Here is an 8,976-nt window from a genome sequence, read left to right as displayed (position 1 = left end):
AACAAGAGAATTTACCTGTAAGGAACATTTATGCAACAAAATGGCAAAATAAACAAAATAAGTCTGTTTCTGCCTCAAAGATAAAATCTTCTTCAATGTTAGTTTTGCTTTTAACTCTCCCCAATGTGAATTTGATTCCCACCATTTTATTCTTAATTTAATCCACACCACTCCCAGTCCTATTTATCTGTTTACTGGGCTCATAACCCAGTACTCTCAGCCCAGACAACAGCCTCCTTAACCCCCATCTGTTTCTGCGCTGGTCATGCTCTTGTCAAACCATGATTTAATTCATGCTCACCTACGTGATTCCTCCTTTCTCTGTCCCTGGTCTACAGTTCTGTGTACATTGAGACAGCAGCATCCAGAACACACACATTTTTCATTTTATTTTGCTAATTTCTGTTCAAATCTTTTCTACCTAAAATGATGTGGTGTTAGGACAGAGGATAAAGGATCAGGACCTCAGAGGAACTATCTGTCTTACAGAAGAGTGAGATATGAGTGCTGATCTATATCCCATCTTTCCCAATCTCTAATTATGAAAATATTTTGGAAATGGTATAAAGCTGATGTCTCTTATTCTGAATTATGGTTAGATGTTTTATTGTCTAGTTCAAAATTCTTTATCTTCATGATCAATTTTCTCCAGAATTCCCTTTTACTTAGCAAGTCACATAATACATACCATATTTCCCCATGTATAAGACGCACCTTAACTTTGGGGCCCAAAATTTGAAAAAAAAAAAGTATTACATAAAGTTATTGAACTCAAGTTTTATTCATCATAAAATTCGTACAACTCCTCATCACTGTCAAAACTCCCAACCATTAGCTTTTCCTCATCTGTGTCTGATGACAAATCACCCAATTGCCCTTTGCTCTTCAAACCATGTCTTCAATTCCCTCTCTAAATCTAGCCATTTTGCTGACTTGCCTCTCATAGCCTTCTTCTGCCGTGGCGTTTTCAGTAGGGTTTCTTCTTCCCATAGCCAGTCTCGGATTGTTTTCTCAGTTGGAAGAGGGCCAAACTTAAGTTCAGCAGCATGATTTCCATTCATTTTTGCAAACTGGATCGCTTTTAACGAATTCAGCACTGTATGAAAATCTTTTCTGAGCCATTTCTGGGCAGAATGTGGCAAAACATAACTTATTGTGTTATACCGGTAACAAGTGCGAAACAATGAGCACAAAGACAACAAGCGTGAAAAAGCATGAAATGCAAGTTAAAAAACCTACAACAATGAGTGCAAAACCAAGCGCGAAAAAAGCAGGAAACGCAAGTACAAAAATCTACAATCACTGTATAAGACGCACCCAGTTTTTAGACCCCAAATTTTTCGAAAAAGGGTGCATCTTATACATGGGGAAATACAGTACATAATATGTCCTAGTCTCTGAGGACTTCTAACATAAAACAAATGAACAAATAAACAAAACTAAAGCTTCTTTAACTTTGTTTAACCAAGAACTTCTCAGCTGTATTTGCCAAAGTTTCCTTTTAATTAACAACATGTATAAGAATTCTAATTTTAGAATTCATGGAGCTTATTTAGGACAATTTTGATTTACAACAATTGTTTTTTGTTGTTCAAAAGTAGCTTGGGCTATTTAACACTTCCCTCTTTTTACCTGACCCATGAAAATGTCAATATGTGGGTCATTAAGAGCTCATTTTATAATTTTTTCTACACATAAGGATTTCTGAACAATTTACCTAACAGATGGCTGTGTATCTAGTTAGGAATGTTTTCCTGAGAAGCTATTCCATAATCTTCTGCAACCACCTGCTCAAATATCCAGCTGTCCCTCCTAATCAAGAAGTATTTATTTAGATTTAACTGAAAAAGAAAATTAAACGTTTAAAAGTAAAAAAATCACAGTGATTCCTTGACATGTCAGTCTTAGCAACTGATCCAAGGAAAATGAGGAAGACATAGTTATTTTCCTAGGAGATTTAGAATCTGTAGTTCCATTTTGAATGTCCGTTTTCAGATTTGGGCAGCATTAATACTGAGATTTTAAAAATAAAGATTATTTATGTTTGCATTAAGCCTGTCCAAAAATCTATAGTCCTCAATGTGTACAGAAAAGATTTGACATAATTCACAGAATGGTGCTAGAATTAAAGGTCCACTGAGAACTGTTTAGTACACTTCCTTGGATCCTAAAATATTACTAGTTTTGTCAGAACAGTCAGATGAATGTGATCAGAGTAAAGGCACTTGAACCACTTTCTGGCAATGAGAGAATCTCTGAGTAAGGACTCGGAAGTCTGAGTGGTGGGAACCAAACCTCAGGTCATTAGATAGTGTGGATGCTCAGTGGGTTTCTCAGAACTGCCTCTATATAGGCTTGTTGATGACATCAATGTTTCAAGGTTTTTTGAGATTTTTTTAAATCAACATTTACAGTAGAGAAGTGGTGCTATAAAATCATCCTCTACTCCCTCATTCAGAACTCTTAGCCAAAACCTGTTTCTGATATGTTTGCCTAAACATTTATGCATTCTCATTTGAAAACATACTTCTTGGAGGGCAGGTATCTCCTTTTGAATGTTGGATTTTAGATCTCTTGTAGCCCTTTATAAAACACAATGTAAGTTTAAAGATTTAACATATGCCACTTAAATTATTTTGATTCTAAATTTATCTTAGTCATTTTAAACAATTTATTCTCCAGTCTCTGGAGATAGATGAGATTAAGACTGCTCTTCAATTCAACAAACACTTGTATAAGCTTAATATAATCTCCTTGTATTTTAACCTCTATCATTTCCCCAACAAGAATTAAATGTGTTATTCTCTTCTCAGATCTTTTGTTTTAATCAGAATTTCTATCCCATCTTTCCAGAAGTTATATCCACTCTCCCCTAATATTCCTATGCCAAACTTGTCTCTATCAAAAAGATTTTCCAGATTAGTTTTACTAGCTTCAATCATTTTATGCCATTTCCTTTTAGTATCTATGTACTTTACTTGTTCACATTTATTATCCTTCTTAACATACTCATATGTAGTTTATATAATTGTAACTTATAACCTTATCTTAATTGAAAGCACAATATTACTGGTGTCTCAGTGCTTTGTATCCAATGTTTTAAGACTAATGTCTCATGTCTATATGTGTTACCCACAGCACTACACTTATAGTTTCCTGAGGAGAGCTTAGATTTTCTTCACTAGGCATATAGTCTCTAAGTTTAATTATTAGAGTGAAAGCTGATCTGAAAATGAGAGAACAAATGAATTCTGAGAGACACCTCACACCCATACACCATTATTCATGGAAGATGATATATTCTCAAATAAAATGAAATGTCCTAGAATTCAGGAGTTTACAAAAATTCATTAAGAGTTCTTACAAGCTTTCATAATTTAGCCTCCTGTGTGCCTAGCTCCTTTTCCATTTCTTTAGTTGAATAAGGAGAACAATCTATATTATCAAGAGTTTCAAGGTTTAAAGAAAACCTAATTAATAATCTTTCAGATTCTGAATCAAATGATAAATCAAATGATAAACAAAGAATCTAGGAGGGAATTTAGTTAGCATTAGTTCCCCATCTCCATCCCACCTTGCACCCCCCGGGTTCTAGTTCAAGCTTGGGCCCTAGAAATGGCCCCCTTGTTACTTACTCAGCTGAATTGATTTTATTCTCCCCATTGCAGAAGCAGCTGGAGAGCTGCAGAGACAGAGTGGCCCTGGTAAACATACAGTATAGAGGAGACTTGCCATTAACCCTGAAGTAGATCTCAGAGATGGAGCCACACAAACAATAACTTCTAACACATTAATCTCACTTGATAGAGTGACCAGAACTGTCAGTCTCTCTAGTACTAATAAAGGTTGGGTTGACTGAAATGGGTGGAGAGAGGACCCAGGAGTTTATTTTTTGTATGCCTCTGCTGAGAAGTCTGTTCATTAAAAAATGAGAGCAAGAATAGTGTTTCCTTTAACAAAGTGCCAAGGGAAGGTCCAAGGATATTCTTAGTCTCTGGAGGAATGGCTGACGTGGGCTAGGACTTTCCATGTTTAAAGATAAACAATAAGGAGAAAAAATACATACATGACACTGATATAAAATTTAGAGCAAAGTACAAGAAATAGAACACATCACACAAAAGAGAGAGCAGCTCAAAGGATTGCTTCTAGAAAGCAGTTGAAAATATTACTCTCAAATAAGTAGTACTTGCAAAGAAATTAAAGAAAAGATAGACTAAATGAAACAGGAATTGAGAAAGCAACAGAAAAAGATTAGAAGAGCTCAGCATTTTTCACCAACGGTTCCAGGGGTGCCACTCACATTGTTGTGTATATGAATGGTAGTTGTGAAGCTGTGCATTAGCAATCTGTGAGCCTGCATGTGCTTCAAAACAAAACAAAAGCAGTAAGATATGATCCAGTTAGCCAAAGACAAATCAGATAATAGTAACCACAAATGAGAAAGCCAAAAGTTAATACTGAATCTAGAAAATAAATGCAATAAGGACATTAAATATTGTTATATAAAAAAATCACAGCCTTAGTGCTTTCATAACAAAAAAGTGAAATTATTAGAACTCACAAATTTGGGGAAAAATGTAATTTAGGACAGAGAAGGAAGACATTAACATAACACTGGAAATTGTAAAAAAAGGAAACAGAAAAACCATGAATTTAAGAACTTTAAAAACAGTAGAAGAGATAAAAAACTCTGTGGATTAGTCAAGGAAAGAAAGGAAGAGAATACATATGCTCTTGGGAATATGGAATTAAAAAGTACACACTAACAGAAAGAGGAAGAATAAAAACAATTATATTAAAGTGATTTTTATAACAATATATTAGCAGAAACGAAAGTCTGGATACATTAAACCATTTTCTAGAAAAATTGACAAAACACCTCAGACATTGAATGGTACTGTATCTATTTTAATATTTCTTATTAATAAGCTCCTGAACAAAAAAGTAAAGCAAATTAAAATTTCTAGGTTCAGATAGTTTTAAATATTTAAACAAATAAGTCTGCTGCTGTTTAAACAAAATTAGAGCATATAAAATGAAAGAAAGCATTCCATTTTTTTTAGAAAGGTCATGTAACTTTGAGGCCCCTGCGCGGTGCCAGGCGCAGCCTCAGTTCCTGGAGAAAGATGGCGACAGCACGGAAGCAAAAACGACAGGCCAGGTGAAGATCCCTTTTGGGGTACACGTTGGGGCTTTGCACCTTCAGCAAAGTGAAGGTTGTCAAACATGAATTGAATGGGCATAAAGTTGCTGTGAAGATACTCAGTCGACAAAGGTTCGAAGCCTTGATGTGGTAGGAAAAATCTGCAGGGAAATTCAGAGCCTCAAGCTTTTCAGGCATCCTCATACAATTAAACTGTACCAGGTCATCAGTACACCATTTGATATTTTAATGGTGATAGAATATGTCTCAGGAGGATAGCTATTTGATTATATTCATAAAAATGGAAGGCTGGATAAAAAAAGAAGTGATGCATTTTCCAACGAATCCTTTCTGGTGTGGATTATTGTCACAGGCATATGGTGGTTCATAGAAATTCGAAACCTGAAAATATCCTCCTTGATGCACTCATGAATATAAAGATAGCTGATTTTGGTCTTCAAACATGATGTCAGATGGTGAACTTTTAAGAGCACGTTGTGTCTCACCCAACTATACTGCACCAGAAGTAATTTCAGGACGATTGCATGCAGGTCCAGAGGTAGACATATGGAGCAGCGGAGTTATTGTCTATGCTTTATTAGATGGAACTCCTCCATTTGATGATGATCATGTGCCAACTCTATTTAAGAAGATATGTGATGAAATCTTTTATACCTCTCAGTATTCAAATCCTTCTGTGATTTAAACATATGCTGTCAGTGGATCCCATGATATTAAAGATATCAGGGCACATGAATGGTTTAAACAGGATCTTCTCAAATATCTTTTTTCTGAGAATCCATCATATGATCAACCATGATTGATGAAGCCTGAAAAGAAGTATGTGAAAAATTTTAATGTGCAGAAGAGGTTTTCTGCTGCCTTTATAAGAGAAATCACTAGGGCCCTTTGGCAGTTGCTTACCAACTCATAATAGATAACAAGAGAATAACAAATGAGGCCAAAGATTTTTATTTAGCTACAAACCCACCTGATTCATTTTTTGATGATCATCACCATTTTAATTGGCCCCACCCTGAAAGAATACCATTCTTCTTTGCTGAAATGCTAGTGGCACATCATACCCTCCATGAATTAAATCCACAGAAATCCAAATGCCAAGATGTAAGGAAAACAAAATGGCTTTTGGGATTTAGAAATAAAAGTCGACAAAATGATATGGCAGAAGTTTGTAGAGCTATTAGACAACTGGACTATGAGTGGAAGGTTGTAGACCCATATTGTTTGCATGTTTGAAAGAAGAATCCTGTGACAAGTACATGCTCCAAAATGAGTTTACAGTTATACCAAGTGGATAGTAGTACATACTTATTGGATTTTCATAGTATTGATGATGAAATTATTGAAGCTAAATCAGAGATCAGGATCAGTTAGCAACTATGGATCTTGCTGATAGAGTAATTCCCATGCTGAGGCTCAAGGAAAATCCTCAGATTTTCTCATCTGTGACCTACTCAACAATAGAATTTTTTGTGATGTGTGCAAGTCTTATTAAAATTCTTGCACAGTAAACCTAAAAAAATAAAAGACTAACTTTTGTATCTAAATAGTATAAAAGATAGCTTAAAATGTTTAACTGTCAATAAAATATTAGATCAATTCCAGCAGCATATCAAAGCCAAACTCACTTAACCCCACCCCTATTCTGATAGCCCTGAAATTTTATGGTGTCTTAATATTAGTGAATAAATTATTGTAATTTACCATAGCAATAGGTTAAGTGAGGAAAACTGCATCATTAAATTTTTTGCCAAAAAGGCATTTGATAATATTCAAAACCAGTCCTAACAAAAGTCATTAGTGGAATAGGGCTAGAAAGATTTCTTTTTCTTTAAAAGGAAGTACTATGTTTAATAGGGAAACCACAGGAACATTTTCTTTAAAACAGAAAAAAGTGTAAGCTTGTCAGTCTTTGTCATAATTTCTACACATAGCCGATTAGACAAAGTGAATTGAAATATAACTAGCCAAAGTGAGAAGATAAACATTTTAATTATTTGCAAAGAAAATCAATTAAAATACTATAAGTATCAAAGGAATGCAGTAAAGTAGCTGATTATGAATTAAATACATACAATCTAAATTCTCTCTTTTTTGTAGTTTATTTTAATAAAAATTTGCTGTGTACATAGTTTACAAAGTTCAGTAGTCATACAAGTCTCTAAACAAAGTAAAACAAAATAGCATAGTGCATGTCTTTTCTAATCCTAGAAATATGTCATACAAACATTTCTTGCAAGCATATATATTTCTATTTTTCTGCATACTAGATTTGGGGATCCCATCCCAGTTGTAAATTTTCATGCAAGTTTCAAATTCTTACATTTCTTGTTTAATGCAATCCAAAATTATTCTTCAGTTACTCAGTTTATGTTTTTAATATTGGCCTTGATTCTTTCTCAACTACAAATTATTTTGTATAATTTTAAAACAATGTGATACTTTCAAAAAAATTTATTGGAAATGAATACCTTTAAAATGTAGTCAACAAAGTATTTCACTGTTCAAGAAGTATGCTAACAAAATCTAAGACCTATATCTACTAAATCTTTTGAGTTCAGATTTTGCTTATAAAAAGATAGCTGCTTTATTTTTATGTAGTTGGCATTTTCCACCTTTTACTTTTATTGAGTCCTGTTATTTGCCTCTCTCTAAGTTTGTTGTCTTGCCCTTTATTTTTGCAAGTGGCACTTCTATTTACTTTTGTCCTTTCTTGTCTTTTTTTTTTTAAATCAAAGTAATAGTCTTTCCTTGTATTTATTCCTAGTAACCTGACCTAGTTACCTATTTAACTCTCAGGCTTTAATAGCATCAACTTTCAATTTAGCCCAGTTGATTTCTTCTTATATTTATTGTTTCCCTTATTTATTAGTGTACCTTTTCTTGAACACATGTCTTAAAGAATATCTTGCTCCCCTGAAATTGTTTGTCTCTTAGGCTTTCCTTTCTTGGAAACTGTCCCCACATTTTTCTGACTTTCTCAATGGTTGGCATAATTAAAATTCACTGTCTTGGTGTTTCTGGTTCCTTATTTTGTTCTTAAAATCACAAAATTCATTAATCTGTACTCATGTTAATTAAGTTTATTTTCTTTGGTTTTAATTGGCATAAACTCTAGAAAAGCAACACTAAAGAATGGTATCCATAAAGAAAATCTGGGGCAATAGGACCCAGAAACCCAATTCACTTTACTCCCCCTTCCCAATATTTTTCTATGCAAATTAAATTACTGAGACATTCAACTCTCACAAAACATTATTTCAAGTTTTTACATCTTGTCTTCCCAGTATGTCTATAAAAATTGTAAGGGAAAAATGTCTGCTTAGAACTTGTATCTCTTACAACATTGCTACTCAAGGCGTCTACCCAGACATGAACATCCGACATTTCCAGAAATCTTGTTAGAAATAAAGACTCCCTAGCCCACTCCAGATATAATAAGTTAAATCTGCATTTTAACAAATCCTTCATGTAATTTGCGTGCACAGCATAGATTGAGAAGCATTGCCGTATAGCTTAGCTTGTATGTAACAAGCTAACCATTGCTGTATTTAGTCATCTCTGAACTATGAAAATTAGTAATCACAATCTAATGGTTTTCATGGGGCAATTAAAATGTTTGCCTTCTAAATTCCCAAATACCTGCATCTGAAAAATCTTTGGGTGGCAAAAATTAACTTATAATTTTAATTTAAAAAACCAAAACATTAAATTTTCATTACAGGCTTATTTTTAAACTTTCAGTAGTCAAATTTTGAGTTTGATGTGACAAAGTGGGAGCATGAATTTCTCAGCACTTTCAAATGATG

The 8,976-nt window shown here is 34.0% G+C and overlaps 1 pseudogene; it reads left to right on the top strand.

Moving 5' to 3' along the window:
* The first annotated feature begins 5,180 nt into the window (after window positions 1-5,180).
* On the top strand, window positions 5,181-6,662 carry LOC109393275 (5'-AMP-activated protein kinase catalytic subunit alpha-1 pseudogene; annotated as a pseudogene).
* Window positions 6,663-8,976: the final 2,314 nt, after the last annotated feature.

The sequence above is a fragment of the Hipposideros armiger genome, unplaced genomic scaffold (assembly GCF_001890085.2).
Source record: "Hipposideros armiger isolate ML-2016 unplaced genomic scaffold, ASM189008v1 scaffold_372, whole genome shotgun sequence".
In the NCBI taxonomy this organism is placed as follows: Eukaryota; Metazoa; Chordata; class Mammalia; order Chiroptera; family Hipposideridae; genus Hipposideros; species Hipposideros armiger.
The sequence above is the reverse complement of the archived record's forward strand: the minus strand, read 5'-3'. Positions and strand labels throughout refer to the sequence as shown.